The 18,890-nt window shown below is 54.5% G+C and overlaps 1 long non-coding RNA gene across 1 annotated transcript in view; it reads right to left on the bottom strand.

Annotated features, from left to right (window-relative positions):
- Positions 1-583: 583 nt before the first annotated feature.
- LOC116283475 (uncharacterized) overlaps positions 584-18,890 on the bottom strand; it is a 31,697-nt gene continuing 13,390 nt past the window's right edge. The window contains exon 4 of the long non-coding RNA XR_004193082.2: positions 584-3,705. This is a non-coding gene — a long non-coding RNA (uncharacterized lncRNA). The remainder of the gene's footprint in view (positions 3,706-18,890) is intronic.

Here is an 18,890-nt window from a genome sequence, read left to right as displayed (position 1 = left end):
TAAGGTTACAAAGCAGAAGATACTGGAGTAAGAATCAGAGCCAGGCCTCTCCACTCTTGTCTTTACCTCCTCTACCTCCTTCGGCAGGTCCCAACATGGCAGTGCCCCCAAGGAACGTAGCACAGGATGGCTCAGGGCCTGCACAGAGCAGGTATCTGATGCATGTGTGCAGAATAAACGCACAAAGCAGGTACTCAATACACAGGTGCAGAATAAATGCACAAACAGACAAAAGAGCAGTAAACAAATGGGCCTCACAACACAGTGCCTGACCACAATTGGGCCTCAACAAGTATTTATTCAAATCAGCAAAAGAGGCTGTGAAGGCTGATCCATGATATCACAGTATCCCCGTTGGTGGCTTCCTTCATCTCTCTCTCACACACACACACGTACATGACATCTTCCCAGAACACTTGTGAAACTTTGTCCTGCTTTGTCCTGGCCAAATAGCCCTGTACTATTTGTCCCTCACTCTCAAAATGTACACTCCCAGGACCCCTGCCCACTTCCCCCCGACACACCCCGCTCCCCTCCACCCTCTAATTTCCCCCTCCCTCTCCCCAACCTCCCATCTCCCTAACACACACACTGCCATGTTAGGGAATGGTCTCAACTTCCAACTGCGATTTCAAAAGATGTTGATCTTTGTCAGCTGCATTAATGAATCACAGCCTAGGAGGCGCCAACCTTCCTAAAAATATCTGAGAACCCTCAGTGCAGAGAGGGGCTGTGAAGGCGTGTGCGTCCGGATGGAGCCTTGCCCTGGCTATGGCCCCATCCCCACCTGCTCTGAGCTCCGAAAGCCCGAATGGGTGGGTGCGGAGCCGGTACGTCTGAGAGAGCCTTCATTTCCCCCCCACACACACACACTATAGATAGGGAAACCAAGGCCCAGAAGTGGGAAGGGTCAGAGATGAAGACCTCCTTGGTTCCCAGTGAAGGGCTCTGCAAAGTGCTGTCTCTGTGTCAGCACCTGCTGGGGGTGGGGCGGAAGGGGACTCCTTTGTCTAGAGCTGTGGCTGGGCTGGGCTAGGCTGGGCTGGCCCGGGACCAAGCCCTGCTCTGATGGGACCTCAGCTGCCCACCACGCAGATCCAATAAAGAGCTCCTCCAGGCTGAAGCAGTTCACCAGGGACAAGGGGGAGAGGGGAGGTCGCACAGGGCCCCCAGGCCATGGTGGGCTTGCCCTCTTATAACTGGTTTATGCTTCTCAAGCAGGGAGACTAGGAATGGCCCCCAAGATGGAGAGCGGCGGCATTGAGACAGTTCTGCTTCAGAGAGAAGTGAGTCCATTCCTCTGAAATTCCTGCACAGGGAGCTTCTTAGTGCTCACCCTGGGCCCCACTCCCCACCCCGTCATAGAATCCTCCAGGTCTCTCTGGCAGCCCCAGCCATGTTTCTTCACATGTGGCCCCAGGACCAGCAGCAGCACCTGGGAGCTTGTTGGAAATGCAGACTCTCAGGCCCCACCCCAGACCAGCTGGATCAGATCCCCAGTGTTTTTATGCCCATTGGAGTTTGAGAAGCACTGGCCTGTGAAACCACGTAGCATCAGGTCACACCCCGCAGTGACGTGTGATTAATTAATTGCACATGAACAATATTATTAATTAGCTGGGAGGGAGGCCGGAGGACTAAAATAGGAGAGGGGGACCCCCTAGGATGGCAAATCCATATGAAAAGTTGAAACTGCTGCTCGGCCCCTCTGGAGGAACGAGGTTCATAAAATGATTGAATCTGGGGAAAATAAAGGTGGGAGACTCTGGTCCTGCCCTCTTCCTGAGGCTGGAGCTCCTCTGCAGTCTCTCCAACAGCTGCTTTCCAGTCCCGGCTTGGGCTCCTACCATGACGGGGAGCTCACTACCTCCCAGGCAGCCACTGGGAGGAGGACGGCTGTGACCCTGCAGGCCCCCATCACATGGAGCTGATCTGCCTCCAGGCCCCCACTGGCCTGCTCGCCAGCACTTGGTCCCCTCTGGGCTGCCCGTCTCCAGGCCTATCCTCCTTTGATCCTCGACGCCCTGCCACTTTATTCTTTCTCTAGTCCCAGAAATAGTCTTTCTATTTGTGTGTGGAGAGTCATTTTATGGGTCTCTTTTCACTGAGCGTGGAGGTGTTGAAGAGGCCTCTATGGAGGCAGAACTTCTGCTGTGAGGATTCAGTGAGTTGGCCTCACTTCACTTCTTCCTCTGGCCATCAGACAAGTGGGCACAGGGCAGGCTTGGTTAAGTCAGAGGCCCTGGGAGGTGGTACTTCCACGGGCCTTTCTGAGCTGCAGACACTATGGTGCACGTCTAGGGCACAGGTGCAGGGGATGCTGGGTGACTGCCAGGCATCACCCCTTGCTGCAGTGAGGGCCACGGGGACCGCAGGGGATTGAAGAATCATGTCTCAAGGAGCTGTGGGAGACAGCAGATGTATGCAGCCCAGGGGCCCAACTCTCTGTCCCTCCCTGCCCTCTCCATAGGGCTCCAGACCTGTACCTCTGGACACCTCCAACTGCCCACACCATAGGCCTCAAACTCAAATCTTCTAGAGCTGAATTCATCCTCCCCTTCCCCAGCACTGCAGCCACATCTCACCAAGTGGCACCATTGTTACCCAGGGTCTAAGCTGCAAACTAGGGGTCACCTTCAGTTCTGCCCCCCATTCCCTCCCCCTTATCTCCTCCATACCTCTCACGAAGTTCTCAGACTCCTGGACGTCTGGTGGCCGTGCCATGCAGAGGGGAAAACACTGGTCTCAGAGCCCAGGAACATTGTTCTGGTCCCACCCTGTCACTGACTCAGGCATGTTCTGATCCCTCTCTGAACCTTTCCCCCATCTACACGGTGACGACCCCTCAGAGCTGGGTTACTCTAGACCTATGGTGACAAATGGAAGCCACTAGGTACAGGCGACTATTTAAATTTAAAGTTAAGTTGAATAAAAAATTCAGTTCCTCAGTCACACTAGCCACATTTCAAATGCTTAACCATCACTGGTGGCTGGTGATTACTATATTGGGCAGTGCAGGTATCGAACATTTCTGTCATCACAGAAAGTTCTGAATAGACAGTGCTGTTCCACAGGCCAGTGAATTTGAATGAACCAAGGAATCACCTGGGCTCTTGTTAAAATGCAAATTCTGACCCAGAGGCTGGTGGGGGCTGGTGGGGGGTGCAAATTCTGTGCCTCTAACGAGCTCCCTGGTGACATCGCTGCTGTTAGGCTGAGTTCCGCTCTGTGAGTAGCAAAGGTCTAGATGGTGCTGCTCATCGTGAATGTGGGGTTGGCAGCATCAGCACCAACTGGCAGCATCTGAGAGATGTAGAATCTCAGGCCCCACCCTAGACCTGCTGAATCAGAAGTGCTGGGGGGCCCAGGAATCTGTGTTTTAGCAGGCTCTCCAGGTGAGTCACGGGCACATTTGAGTTTGAGACTCCTGATCTAGAAGGCAGAGTCTGTCGGGATTCCACGAAGTAGCTGCTGGAGTTAAACGACATCACTTCTCTCCCAAAGTGTTCTGCTAGGTTCAAACTTGCTACCCTCAAGCAGAGATGGGGAACCTCGTGTCACTTCCGTTAGGGCTGCATCCTGCTTACTGGGGGATCAGGAAGAGGAGAGGAACAGCAGCCAGGTCTTGTCCTGAGCTCTCTTTGCAACTGGAGCTCCAGATAGCCGGTCACGGCCACTTCTTCCCAGCAGCAGGCCCAGCGTTCTCTGTGGAAAGAAACAGAGCCGCAGTGTCCAGCCAAGGACAGGTGCTCACTTCTGAGCCTGCACGCCACGGGGAGGGCAGGCCTTTCCCCCTGCTCGGCTCACTTAGACGCCTAAGACTGTGAGGCCCAGAACAAGGCTAGCTGCCTGCTCAGAGCCAGCTGTGAATAGGAATTAAAGTGGGGACAGGGCCACACCCAGCACCCAGCTCAGATTCTGAACACTAGCAGCCCGCAGCACTGCATGCACACTCCCTGGTGGCCCACGGCTCTCCATGGCTGCATCCCCTGCCTGCAGCCTGCTTTCACCCTCCACCACAACGGCTCCTCCACCAGATCAGGGGCCCACTGCGTCCTGCCACTCCTGTCCACTTGTCAGACAGTCTAGGGTCCCTCTGAATGCCATGTCTCCCCACAATTACTGATTTTGATGGAGTGGATCTCCATGCCACACACCACACCCTGACCCACGGGGGCCCAGGAGACACCCTCTGGAGCCTGATTCTGGCAGGTATCTCCATCCTCAGGCACACCTGGAACGGGCAGCAGTTGGCACCTGTCCCCCTTCCCCAGGCAGGCCAGCCATGCCCCATGGGACCTCCCGGCATGCCTTGCAGCCAGGGCACGTCTAACACCCTGCAGTTATCCCACTGGAAGATGGACGTGCAACCTCTGACCTGGCTCCACCTGTCTGGAGCAGGACCCTCCGGGGACAATCCAAGGCCACCCAGAAGACCACAACAGGAAGGGGTTTGTCACTCCTCTCAGGATGTAGAGGGAGAAGGGCAGCCCAGAGAGAGCCAGAGACCAGCTGGAGGCCTCACAGTGAGCTGGATGCCGGTCCAGGGTTTGGACTGAGGGGCTCTTTCTGCCCCGCAGGCCAAGGCTTCTGCAGAAACAGTCAGACCAGCCGCTGTCTGTTGAGGGGGGCCGTGCAGGCTACTTCGCAGGCGATGCTGCTGGGCACCGTGGTCCTGAGGATCCTCTTAATGAAGAAAACTTACCTCGCCAAGGTCAGGCAGCTAGCCAGTGCTCCTGCTGCGCCCCCAGGACCTCTGTGCCCTCAGGGCTGGATGTGGCCTGTTTCCCAGGACAGGGACCCTCTGCAACTCTCAGGCCACACTCAGCAGCTCTGCCCCATGCTGCCGCTGACCAGAAGCTCGCTCCTTAGGGAGGCCTTCCTGTGGTGGCCAGACTTCTGCTCCCTGTGGCTGAGTCGCAGCTGTTTGCCTGTAACCACTGTGTACTCCACACCCTCCATGGCCCCACTGTGCCTGTGCAGGGTTTCGGAGTCACAGACAGTGCCCAGGTCCACCTCCTTGGAAGGCCAATCTCCCCTCTTCCTGGACTGACCTCTGAACTGCCCAGAGATCCATAGCATGTGGACCAGGGTAGGATAGTCCCCAGCTCCCTGCATTTCTGCCCCAGTGGCCTGAGTGCTGAGTCACGTGGAGCCACACGTGCCCCCAGCCCTTGGTCCAGGAAGAAGAGGCAGACAGCCCCCTGGCCCTGAGCACACCCGCACCCTGGCATGGGCACCTTTCCTCTTCCTGGGGGTCGCCTTGATGCCCCTCCACCCCATGAGGATAGGGATTGAGCTTCTCCTGCTCTGTCAGAGTCTCCTGACACCGTGGAATTCACATTTATTGAGTGTCTGCTTGTGTCAGAAACCGTCCTGGGCACCATCACACACATTCACTTAATCCTCTCAATAACAGTATCTGGTGAGTATTGTTAACCCATTTTACAGATGACAAAACTAGACTTGGACAAGTGACATCACTGCGAGAAGGCCACCTCCTTAGTAAGTGGCAATGGTAGGATTCAAACCAATGTGGGCAACCCCTGTGTTCAAGTGCTCTCCACAGGCCAAGCCGCAGCCCACCCAAGGTGCTATTTCTGGAAAAAGCTTGTGGCACCTGGCCTGCCCCTCAATCTGATCCCTACTAGACTGAGGCCAGGCCCAAAAAGGGGCTGAAAAGGAAGCCCTGTTGAGGGCTCTGTGTCTGCAGGGCGGCAGGAAGGCACCAACCCCAGGGACCTCTGTCCCCACCCCCACCCTCACCCCAGCTGGTCTGACGGACCAGAGAGTGGGGCCTGAGGACTGCAGGCAGTGCTGGCAGCCAAACAAAGGGGTCGCAGTCAGCCAGACACTTCCTCACTGCACAAAGCCCTACTTCCCCCCTAGACACAGGACCCCAAAGAATGCTTGGAATGTCGCTGGGGCCAGACAGCCTCCTGCAGATGCGGAGAGGCTGGCTTTGTGTTCAGTTTGCCAGGACGACTGACCCCGAGTTAGAAAGGTCACTCCCTGACCTGTGACCTTCCTTTTACCCCGTTTGTGGTTGTGGGGTGGGAGGGGTAGAAGGAGGGGTGAGCTGGTCTTCCCTTCAGTGGCTCTTCCACACCAGTGGGATGGGGCCCCAAGTTTGCAGCAGCTTTGGGAAAGAGAAGAGGGGATCCCCTCCTGACAGGAGCTCACACAGCCCCTAAGAGGTTGGACTCAACCCTGGAGACAGTCCAGGCCTCCCCTCCTCCCCAGTGAGAGGGTTCCTGGGGTTCACTTGCACAGTCAGCTCCATGGACAGTGGCAGATCCAGTCCTACCTCATTTGCTCCTCCCTCTCTGGGCTGCTCTGTGCCACAGGGCCTATCCCCGCCGGCTACGCCTGCTAGGTGCCCCAGCTGGCCTAGGAGCAGATGTGAATCCCTGCCCTCACAGGGTTTGCATTCTAGCAGGCGAGAAAGGCAGTAAGCCCCAACCCTAAGGAAACTATAGGAGGTGAGCAGTGTGATGGAGAAAGAGGCAGGTGGGGCTGGGTGGTAGGTAAGGTGAACGGGGTGGTTAGGAGAAAAGGAGGAAAGGAGACGTTTGATGAAAACTCGAAGGAAGTGAGCCTTGTAGGGAAGAACATTCCAGAAAAAGGGAACAGCAAATATGAAGCCTTGCTTGTTCAGGGCCCAGCAAGAAGGACAGAGTCGGCCAGGGGAGGCTCCTGGGAGCTGAGGTCAGGAGGTAATGAGGACAGTGTGGGGGCTGCGAGGGCCTCTGCGGGGCCTCAACACTTAACTCCTTGTGAGATGGTGCCCTTGCAGGGCTTTGAGCAAAGGAGCACTGGGACCAGCCTCGTGAGTGTTAATAAGACCGCCTGCTGCCACGTGCAGGCTGGACGAGGTGGCGTGGGAGGAGGCCAGAGTTGCACCGGAAGCTCCTGGGCCTGGTCACCCTGCACACACCCTCACACATCTCTGTCCCACAGCAGCTTGCACCCAGGGCCTGGGGCTGGCAGCTGCCAGGGCGACATCCATTCTATACTCAGTGGGATAGGCGAGGCCCTGTGTTGGGGGGCAGGACATATGGAGAGCCACAAGACACAGTGCTTCCCTCGAAGAGCCCCTTACTGATGGGGAAACAGGCCAAGGCGGCCTCTCCCTGCTCTGAGCCTTGGAGCTCAAGGTTGAGACTGCCCTAGGGACACATACCCATTCCACTGGCATGGTGCCTGCTTGCCTCGGTGCCCCAAGAGGCCTTCCTGGCTGCTCTAAAGCTTGGGCCGCAGTCTAGCCTGTGGCTTGAGGACCCCAGTGCCCACTTCCAGGGACCCAGGCAGCGCTGGGCCAGGGGTTGGAAGACAGTGGGCCCTTTCCAGGGTCAGCAGTGGCATGGTTGGTGGGATTCTTGGTAGACTTGGAGTTAGAGCCCAGCCAAGGACAGCTGAATATGAGAAGGAAGGAGGAAGGGGGCCCATGTCCGTCCAACCCCGAAAGCCAGAGAAACATTTTCAGCTTGCCTGTGACTCACTCTTCCTCAGAAGAATACTGCTTTTGCCTTCAAAAATCACAGATTTCCACCTTCAGACAACAGCGGGTTCTCAGGAAGTTACATGTTTTGTTTTTCTGTGCAAGCCACTGGGGGGTAGTGTTTATTTTACACTAAAGCAATTATTTGCTGTTCATCTGGGATTCATATTTAGCTGGGTGTCCTGTATGTATTTTTATTGGCCAAATCCAACCATCCTATTTAGCGGTTAGCCTGGTCTGAGGGGCAGTGTGAGCCTCAGACCCCATTACTGTAAAGCATTTCTAAAAAAAACACTGGGGAGGGTCCAGGTTCTGGGGACAGGGACCAGTCTCCTTCTTTGCCCTCAATAGCCCAGCCTGCGTGCAGCATGAGCTCGGGGTCTGCTAAGTCAACGTGGGTCAAAACAGACAAGAATCTCTGCCCTTTAACAAAGATAGAGATGGAAACTAAGGCCTGACTCTGGAGACAGCTGTTCGCTAGCCCTTCACACCAGAAGCCCCTTCCTCAGGCTGCACCCCATTTCCCAGGACTTCCCTTCCCCTGCCCCCTCTGTGTTTGTCCACCTCTGGGCGTGGCCTGAGGCCCCGTGTCACTTCCAGACTCCTGGAGCCTGAGGCCTGCCTGGCAGCCCGGCCCCCAGTTCCCATCTCTTCCTGCTGAACACTCCCCACATTGTTTGTCTTTGTGTCCTTCTTCCTGTGCCTGAGCTATTCCAACTTTATTGCCCTGGTTCTCTCCAGGGGTCATTCGCTAAATTGACACGGGCGCTGCAGACTGGAAAAAAGAGCCTCTCCAACCCCTAGGACCTCCTCCTGGTGAGGAGAGAGGACAGCTGAGAACCCCCTCTTGCTGCTTGCTCTCCCGGACCCTGCAGGACCCTCGTTCTGGCCTACAAGGTTGCCATGATCCTGTCCTCGGCCCATGTTCACTGGAACTTCACGATGGAGTCTTTCTCAGGCTCCAGACCCAGGGGCCCGGGGCGGTGAGCCCTGCCAGTGCAGCTCCTGGGGGCCTGGGACAGAACACAGATCACTGCATCTCATGGTCCCGTCTGCTGGGCCTCTCCTAGGACAGGCCAGAGGGGCTGAGAACAGGACCACAGACTTACGGCCACCTCCCAGTTCCCAGAGCATCTGCTCCATGCTCTCCTCATCTTACTTTCAGGGAATCCAGGCTCAGAGGGGTTAAGCCATCTGCTAAAGTCCCAGAGCTGATAAGAGCCAGGCCTGGGACTGAGACTCCGGACTTCTGGTCTCACACCCAGTGTTCTTTCCTCCCTCTGCCAAGTGTTTGAATTGGTCCTCAAGCCCGTTCTTTGAAGAGGGGGTAGCACGGGCCCCCCCAGAGGGAAGCCTGGGAAACAGAGCTCAGGCTGGCTCCAGGGCCAACTTCTTACATGGTTCCCGTCAGGCTCTCACCCGGCTTGGCTACCTCCTTCCAGCTCAGAACACCAAGATTTCCTGGTTTGGGCCACTTTCTTCTGATAAGAGTCTCTCCTGAACCAAACTCAGACTCTTCTAAACTCTCTTCTCAACTAGGCCCTGGCTTTTGGGTTTCGGTGTTCATCTCTACACTGTCCAGTTTTAGAAAGAATCTTGCTAAGGTGGTTTGCCAGAATCCCCCATTTTTGATGTCTGATCAGCTTCAGTACCTGATGGGATTCCTCATCCCCTGACCACCCCCAGGTAGTGAGTGATCACCCTGACCTGCCTTCAGCAAGAATCCTGTTACATAGGTTTAGCCAGAACCCTATTACCCTCATGTTTCCTCTTACTAATTTTCCATCCACTGACACCCCCTGCTTCTTAGCTATAAATTCCCACCTTTCCTTATACTTAGAGTTGGACCCACTCTCTCTCTCCTAGTACAAAACCCCACTGCAGTGGTCCCTATATCTTTTGTGACAGTCCCCTGAATAGATTCTGCCTTACCATTCTTTAACGAGTGATGAAATAACTGTTCCTTTAACACCGCTGTTCCCATAAGGACACCCTTCCACTGCCTCTTGCCATCACTGACCCAGACCATGGGGCTACAAAAACTCCTGATTCTCAACTTGATATAGCCGTAATGATACAGCCCTAAGATTTGAAATTATTTTCCCAACCCTCCTCTACCCCAGGCCTGTGATTGGTAACTTTGTTCCAAGGAGAGACGGCATGATGTTGTGCAAAAAACAAGAACTGTTGTCATCCACTCAACCTGCGTTCTTATTCTGGTTCCATCGCTGAGTATCTGTGAGATCTGAGTCAGGTCACTAAAGCTCTTTGAGGCTCAGTATCCTCATTTGTAAAATGGTCAGAATTATTAAAGATTAAATAAAATAATGAAGTGTACCTGGAACATAGGAGGTCCTTAATAAATGGCACAAATTATTATAACCTTCACAAGCTCCTTCCTCCGATTTCCAACCAGGAACTAGAGCCCTGGGATCAGTTCCCAGGCTGTCCCACCCAGGGGTCATGGGGCCTGCCCAGGAGTCAGGACAAGTCCAGGTACCCACTGCTCTGAGGCTTCAGCTCTGCCCTCTGCACTTCTAAGTTCTCCCTGTGACACCTCAAGGGAGCAAAGGTGCTTGTGCAGCCTACCTGCCACCTAGGACGTCCATGACTCCACAGTCCCCGGGGCCAGGGCCCACTGGTGGCCACCAATGCATAAGGAATGGGGTAGGCAGAATAATGTGCCCCCAAAGATACTGAATCCTGAGCCCTGAAACCTATATTACCATAGTGGGTTGAACTGTTTCCCAAAAAGGTGTATTTAAGTCCTAATCTCTGGTACCTGTGAATTACCTGGAAATAATTTCTTTGCAGATGTAGTTAAGGGATCATCCTGGATTTAGAGTGGCCTCTAAGTCCAAGAAAAAGGAGGTTTGACACAAACAGGGAAGAAGTCCACGTGAAAACAAGGCAGAGACTGGAGTGATGCTATCACAAGCCAAGGAACACCAGGAGCCACAGAAGCTGGAAGGCTCAAGGAAGGAGTCTCCCCTGGAGCCTCTAGGGGGCGCATGCTCTGGCTGAGACCTTGATTTTGGACTTCTAGCCTTGAACTGCAAGAGAATAAATTTCTGTTATTTTATGCTACCACATTTGTGGTGGTTTGTTGTGGCAGCAACTAGGAAATTAATAGTTACCTTGTTTGGAAAGAGGGTCCTGGCAGATGTGATTAAGTTAAGGGTCTTAAGATGGGGACACTAGCTTGGATTCTGCAGGCGGGCCCCAAATACAGTTGCATGTATTTGGGAGGGAGGCAGAGGGAGGTCTGACACAGAGGAGGAGAAGGCAATGTGAAGACAGAGCAGAGAGAGATTTGAGGATGCTGGCCGTGAAGAGCAGAGTGATGCAGATACAGCCAGGGGTTGCCAGCAGCTATTAGGAGCTGGGAGAGGAAAGAAATAGATCTCTTTTCTGGAGGGTGTGCAGGCCTGCCAATACCTTGGCTTTAGCCCGGTGAAATTGGTTTGAGACTTCTGACCCTCAGAACTGTGAGAGAATAACTTTCTGTTGTTTTAAACCACCAAGTTTGTGGTAATTGGTTAGAGCAGCCAAGAGACACTAACACAGAGGTAGCATGGCAGGGGCTGCATCGGACCCCCTCCTCAGGGCCTTATGGCCTCGTCTCACCAGAAGCAGCAGCCCCGCTAGCCCCTCCCCTGTTGCCTCACTTCCCAAGCCCCAGATAGAAGAGGGTCCCACCCCAAAGCCTCCCTGCCGTGGTGGCTGGGTTTACAGTGTTAGGTGTGTAGGTGAACATGCAAATCCTTCCCTCCAACCCAGTTCCTGCAGTTTAGTACAAAGCTGGGTGATCAGTCCCCTCCTGTCTGAGGCTGGGCTGGGGTATGTGGACAGGGGCAGTCTGGGAGCCCAGACACCTAGGGGAGAGGAAACCCTGCCTGAGGTGTGGCCAGCCTCTGCCCTGGGCTTCTGCCAGCCTGGTCCAGGAGCCAGGCCCTGGGGACCTGAGGAGGAGAGGCCCAGCAAACCCAGGACCCTGGCTGTCCTTCCACTGAGAGATGCACCAACCTCATCCTATCAGCCTCGGGACGCCCCACGCTTGCCCACGGTGCCTTGGATCTCTCTTGAAGGTGTGCTTTGTATTTGTTCTTCCCAGGGTGACCCCAAGCCCCTAACTCATTCATTTTAATCCTGAGACCCACATTATTCGGCAGGTTTCGAGTGGCCATTTTGTAGATTGAAAACCTAAGATCTGGAGGTTCCCCCAAAAAGGACGAGGTCAGGGTAGACCAGCGGTTCTAAAGGAGTCTCTGCCCCCTGGGCCTTTGCTTCTGGAGGTTCAACCAGATCCATGAGCCCAGTTTTTAACTCAGTAAGAAGCTAATGACTTTCCCCTTCCTGTTCAGCTCTTGGGTTAAGTTATTTTCCTTCTGCTCTGCAAGGAACGAAAACAAGTCATTTTCTCATAAAAATAACAATGAGCAAAACCCGGATTCCAGAGAGCCTCCAGTCAGAGCCAGTAAACCTTCAGGCTTCCCAGGGGACCCGGCACTCCTGCCCCAGTCCAAGCGAGGAGAGCCAAGGCTTTGCTCTAGCGTGTCGGCCTGGCTCATGCTTGAGTCTTCCAGGAGACAGAGTGTGAGCAGGAAGACCAATGTCAGAAATCAAAGTATGTTGGACACTCGATGCTGTTTGGAATGCCACAGAGAATGAAAGCCAGGTCCTTCCCGTGCATGCTGCCCTCAAGAATCCAGAGAAATAGCATGTTCACAGCAGGGGAAACAATTGCACTGATTAATTGTGCTTCTGTTTATGCCTCCGTTCTCCAGACTTCTGAGTGCCTTCCAGCGGCCATCTGCCAGATGGAAGTGCTGTCACACACAGCTTCTCGGTGCAAACTGCAAGGCTTTGAGGCTCCAGCAAGCTTGTCAGAACTCCATTTCCTAAATGGCCATAATCAAAGAACAAGCTCCTAGTTATCTAGCAATGAGCTTTGGAAATAGAGGTGTATGCAAAATTGCAATTTATGAGTTCAGCCAATTTTTATTTTTCTGCTAAAAATATCAGCCCATGAAAACCTCATAGCTTTGGAGGAGATGCAACCAATTGCTAATTATCTATGAGCGGTTTATCCGTTGCTACCTCCTTCTTCCCACCGCTGCGAAGGGCCCTAGGCTTGGCAAGTAGGGCTGAGCAGGCCTTGGAGAGGGAGTGTGGGAGACCTCATTCCCAGACCCCACAGGCCAGGGCACCAGCGGGAAGATAGGAGTACCTCATGGCTGGAAATATGCGGCTGTAGACAGGGAGCATGGTCAGCCTGGTTCATGGGGGGACGATGGCCCAGCCAGCCCCATTCAGCTGGCTCCTGGTCTTCATGTAGCAGCACCCGGGGGCAGGCAGTGCTGGGCAAGGCTGGTCTCCTGGCCATCCCACAAAAGAATCCGCTTCCTAATCCAGTGGACTACACATTGGGAAGTTCATGGGAACCAGGCCAGACCCTTCAGTTCAATCCTGTCCTGAATGGGTGCAGTCGGCCCCACCAAGATGGACTGGATAGAAGCTGGGGCACTGGGTTCAAGACCTAGCTCCGGTGATTATCAATCCTGGTGCCCTGGGGAAGTCACGGGGCCTTTTGAAATCTCAAACCCCTCATCTCTGTAATGCGATGCTCAATGCTCGTGTTGGCCTTGCTTGGGTTTTGGCCAGAAATAAACGAGAACATGGAGGGGGTGGTGGTTGTTATTACTGGCATAAAAAGAGCCATTTCCCAGCTCATTAATGTGGAAAATGTAAACATGTCTGGATGCCTAAGGACAAAGGCCCCGCCGGCCCTTTCCGCACTGCCTTCTCACCCCCTCCTCACCCCCATATTGTTGGGAGTTTGTTTTGATTTTTCTGAAACTCACAGAACAATGGGTTCTGGGGGTTGGTTCTGCCTTATTCATACTCCCAGGGGATGCATTTGCTGAGCTGAGGCCACATTCCAAGGGTAAGGGGTCTGGAGGGATGTTTACCTGGCTCAGTCCTGCAGCCCAGAGAGGCCGTGCTGAGGGCAGGAAGCTCAGGGACACCACCCTGTCGACCCTGCAGCTGGAAGCCCTCGTCCTGAGCCTCCTGGGCTTATTTTCATCCAGCAGCTGACTCCAAGGCAGGAAAGGCCAAGAGGGGCCGACTTCCTCCTCCTCCAGCTCTGACATCCAAGATGCTTTTTGGCCTCAACACACAGACTCCCCAGCTCCTCAGCCACACTCTGCTCCTACCTTGTAGGCACCCAAAGGTATTGAGCCCCTCTCTCAGCCTCCCTGGAGGCCTCATTCCAGTGCCAGGTGAGGGGGCGGTACACTAGCGAGGAAGCCAAGGTGTGCCTCCTTCCTCCTCTGCTCTCCCTGCTTGAGCCTCCAAGTACCTGCATCATCTATCCATGGGCCAGGTGTCCACAGGCCTGCCCTTCCACATGAAGCCCTGGTTCGGGACTCCTCCACATCCTGAATGCCACCCCCTCCCTCAGGTCACCAGGGAGGACAGGAGCCGCTGAGGAGATAATTTAAGGTATGAGTGGCTGATAGGTGCCAGACACCCACACTCAAGGAGGGGCTGCTCATCAGAAGATAACTGTTTCCAAAAAGGGATGCCCAAGAAGTTCCTGATGAGCTACTTGGGAGGGGGCCGGAAACCCATCCCATCCCACCTTCTCTCTCTCTCGATCTTTGCTTACATTCTTTCTTCCACCTGGACTCTGCCCATTGCTTCTCCTTTTCTGTCCTCAGAGGACCAGCCAGAGCCTCACCTCCTCCAGGAAGACTTCCCAGGGCAGACCCTTCTGCCACTGGAGGCATAAACAGGTATCCTGCTTTCCATGCCTCTAATGGGACTTTCCTGAGCCTCAGGCCTGATTCCAGAGGCTCTGACACTTTTTGGACTCATGCCCTTCTCTGTAGAGCAGGGACTACTTCATAGTGCTGTCAAGTGCCTGGCACAGAGCAGGTGCCAACAACTATTGCTACCCCCAATATTCTGCAGGAGAGGGAGGCCTGCACAATGCCCTCAGTGTGAGTCCAGGGTCCACATCACAAGCTGGGGATATCTTATTCTACAGTAGGAATGGATACTGATCCCAGCACAGAGTCTACACTGTTTCCTGGACTTCTCCTGCCTTCTGGGAAGTAGAACTTACAATCAGAAGGACAATGCAGGCTGAAGTTTCTGTTCTATTCTGTGTAAAAGAAGTTACTTTCTAAGGACCAAAAAACACCCAGTCATATCCTTTTGTTCAGTGGAAAACAAAACATGGGGTCAGAATTTCCATCAGTGAATCTTTCCCCATTGGGATGTCCAGAATATTCATGGGAATCCCCTGCACCAATTTACTGGAGGTCTGTAGCCTCTTGACATCCCCTTTCATCTGAAGCTCTAGCTCTAGGCAAGAGGGGAGGGGAAAACATGGCAGATGGAGAGCCAGCCATGGAGGCCCAGATGTGGGGTTGAGCAGGGAAGGTGCAGCGGCCACAAAGAGGCCAGTAGGCTCAGAGCGAGGGAGGTAGAGGCTAGGTGTGCAAAATGGGGCCACATCACAGTGGCTGCAAGTGGCAGACAGTGGGCAGAGGTGGCCCTGAGGCTGCATCTGGAAGGTGGAGCCATGTCTTGAAGAAAGCTGGGCTTGGGGATTATTGTCCTGACTGTTCCTGGGGCCAACTGGCAGGGTGAGGCTGAGGGGAGTCCAGAAGGGTCCTGAGTAGAGAAGATAGGAACCTGGCAGTCAAAGGGGATGGGAAGAGGATGCAGTGTGTGTGGATTTGCAGACAGACACCAAGTGAGCTGAGTGGGGCTGAGAGCTACAGGGGCCAGGACAGGGACATTAGAAAGGGGAGCATGTCTGGTACAGGAGAACGTGCCAATCTGGGATTAGACACACTTATTTCCCCCCCGAGTGCATGCCTAAATCGTGCACGCTCGGCCGTAAGGGGATATAGCGAAGTGCTCACTGCCAACTCGGGTACAAGGCCCCACTGTCCTTCACAAACATTCTGGAGCACACACTGTGGGCCGAGCACTGTGATAAGCACCAGGGAACGACCCAAAAGCAACATTCATTTAGTGCTATTGGGCACCAAGCTTCCCCAAGGAGAGAGCCACTGAATTGGGTTTGCAGGGTGATAGGAGTGTGCCATGGACATCAACTGGGACATGGGTGGCCCAGTGTGGGCTAAGGCTAGGGGACTCCAGGGAGATTAAGAACTGGGGACACTGCAAATTGATGTTCTTTTAATATTGGTTCATTACTTATGTGGGGGTTGGGGCTGAGAGCTGAGTGGGAGGAAAGGAGAAAGGGAACACTTTCTGTTGGCCTGAGCAGGGCAGCACTGGCCCCACAGTCGGAACACATGGAAAGACCAAAGGCCTGCAGAAAGTTCCCCAACCATCTGCCGGGGCCGAGTGTGATTCGTAAGGCCTCCCCAAGTATCTTGTCCAAGACTTCCCGTGAACCACATGCAGTGTTCTTCCTAGGAGAAGCTCTCGTCTATGCAACCTTCCCGTCTCCTCGCACAGTTCCTGTGATGCGTCAGAAGTTGTAATATAGCACCAGTGTGGTGGAAGGGGGCATGGGGATGAAGACTCTTCGGGCTGAAGGAGGGCGCATCTGGGAAGTGTCAGGATGCTTATCCATGGCTGGTGGGTAGGCTGGAGGTAGAGATGGGCAGGAGGTGTAACACAGGTGCCTTACATGCATGCTGGCCGTGTCAGAACTACCAATGAGGCCTCTTTCTTCAAATCTCTGTGTTTTTGTGGCCAGGGGTGATCACAGACTTGCAAAAGCTATGGTAACGTGTCCAATTGCTCATAATGATCTACCAGGCTGTGAACCTCTCAATGGAAAAGTCAGTGCTGTGTCATTTCCCCTTAGGTAACTTGCCGGTCCCTGGCAAGGAGCACAGGAAGAAGGCTCAGGAGCAGGGCTCCCGAATCTTGGACGGCAGTGTAGGGCAGAGGTGGAGTGGCAGCCCACTGGGAACAGTGTCTCTTTCCCAGTGCCTGTGGTCCCACCTGCGGCCTCTCAGCTGCTCTGGGCTTGTCCTTAGGGGAGGGATGGGCGCAGAGGAACCTTGGTCCCAGGGGTTTCCGGGACCAATCCCTGGGCTCGCTATACCTCTCCCTGTGGGCCTGGATTTCCCACCCCTACAGTGTTTCTCTCTGCACTGTGCTCTGAGCAACTGCTCACCATGGTAACCAAACAGATGGGAATCTGGCTGAAGGGGGCAGTGACACCATTCTTAGGCCTTGGACTGACTGGGTGGTTCTTTCCCAGAGGTTCTGGAAGGTGGCCCCACCCACCACCTGCATCCGGAGGAAAGGTGAGCCTTCCAGGGAACACATTCAGGCCCTGAGTCTCTGGGAGGTGATTCAGAATAGAAGCCGAAACCCATTCAGAGCTCTGAGGGAATGAAGGAAAGAGAGGAAACGCCATCAGTGAGGGCGGCCGTGAGCCAGGCAGTGGCACAGGTAAACGCATGCATGCCCACAACAGCTTACGAGCATCTCATATTATAGAGGAGGAAATTGAGGCCTAGAAAGGTGGAGTAACTTGCTCCAGGCCACAAAGTTGGTGGGTGTGTGGCCGTGTGACTCTGGAGCCCTGCTCTGTACCAACCGGTGGGTGTACTTTAAACCACAACAACAAATAACGGCAGTATCCAAGTTCCAGGACTGAAGTGGCCTCAGTACCACATGGCTCTTTGTTTCTGAAATCCCTGTGGAATCCAGCCAAGTGCAAAGTCCAGCCCTTATTCCCTCCCAACCCCCACAGGCTAAGCCGGGTCTGGCCATACACCCCTGACCCCAGCCCTCGACTTCCTGCCAGGCCCAGGTTGGCCCCCCCGGGATGCTCCAAAGACACTTGTCTGGAGCTTTTCTTGAGTCCAGGAAACTCCACAGGACACAGCTGAGCCTGGGCGGCCCTGCACGGCCACGTCTGGAGCGCACGAAGCAGGGGTTTCCCTGGGCTCCGTGAGCGCGGGGTCCTGGCTGGCTCTCTCTGCCCAGCACCTACCCCTGCCTCCGGGAACTCTCTCAAGGCCAGGGGACTCGGGCTCGGGGCTGTTGGTGGGCGGCGAGCTTCCCGGGACTGTCCAGTGACAGGGCTTCCCCAGAACGTGATCTTCCTCGATGAGATCATCTTCCCTTTCAGGCTGGGCCGGGAGCTCCTCAGGCACAACAAAGCAGGCGCAGGAGATATCCTGCATGACTCACTGGTGGGCCCTGCACCGGGGGGCTTCCGGCCCTCAGGAGAAACCAGACAGAGGGCCATTGTTTGCCCCGGAAGCCCCCGCTGGCTCTGCAGCCTCAGTGGGGCCATTTGGTTTTCTGCCTGGTTCTCTGTCACCGCAGTCCTTCTAGGGGATGGGGGCCACCATATCCAGTCATCCACCCACAGTCCCACAAGAATGCTCCTGACAGGACAAGGGCCAGGCCTGGGAGGCAGCCGACCTCCTCTCTCTCCCTCTTAGCTTAATAAAAAGTGAATAAAAAGGGTATGGATCAGCAGGGGAGACAGCTGCAGATCTGTTTCTATTATCATCTCTCCAGATGGTTATCTAGGGCAGAAGCACCCTGATCCCACACCCACGCTCCTCCTCAGAACTCGGCCCACACTCAGGGACACAGGCCGGAGCGGCTGGTGCGGGAGGCCCGGGCCTGGTGTTCCACGCTGGGCGAGCCGGGGAATACGGAGAGGAGAGCTGAGCAGCTGCCCCTGGGTTTGGACTGAGCTGGGGGCCCTTAGGAACCGCAAAGGGAAAAAAAGAAAAAAATCATTTTCTTAGAAGAATCAAGGGATATACAGGAGAATTCATGAGAAGGGAAACCCAGATGACCAAGAAGTTCACAAAGAGGTTGTCAACCTCACTAGCTATCAGAAATGCAAATTAAAACGGTGAGATGTGATTTTAGACCCATGAGATTGGCAAAAATCACCAAGACAGATACTATTAAGTGCTGGTGGGGTGTGGAGAAGAGGGAGCCCCTAAGAGCTGCTGGTGAGAGTGAGCCCCAAGCAGGTAAGTGATGAATTTTTATAGAAAATCATTACGCAAATTCAATACAGACAGACCTGCAGTAGGAATCCCACCTCTGCTGAGCTCAGCCCAAGGGCACCACCAGGCCCCTGGGTACCGCTGCAGAGAGTACATCCCCTGGGAAGTGTCCATCACACGTACTCCTGGTGACATCTTTCCCCTATGTGCAGGCTTTCTTCAGCAAAACCTGGAAACCAGGCCCTGGTGAGAGCTCTCACCCCCAGCCCATCCTGGAGCCAGCTCGTGGTCCAGCTGTTGATGCTGGCCCAATGGGGACATGGAATCAGGACTCTGACCCTCAAGAAGGCAAGATACCCCAGTCCCTTTCTGTGCTCCAGCCTGGCATCCTAACCTTTCTGCCT

The sequence above is a fragment of the Vicugna pacos genome, chromosome 15 (genome assembly GCF_048564905.1).
Source record: "Vicugna pacos chromosome 15, VicPac4, whole genome shotgun sequence".
Classification (NCBI taxonomy): Eukaryota; Metazoa; Chordata; class Mammalia; order Artiodactyla; family Camelidae; genus Vicugna; species Vicugna pacos.
The sequence above is the reverse complement of the archived record's forward strand: the minus strand, read 5'-3'. Positions and strand labels throughout refer to the sequence as shown.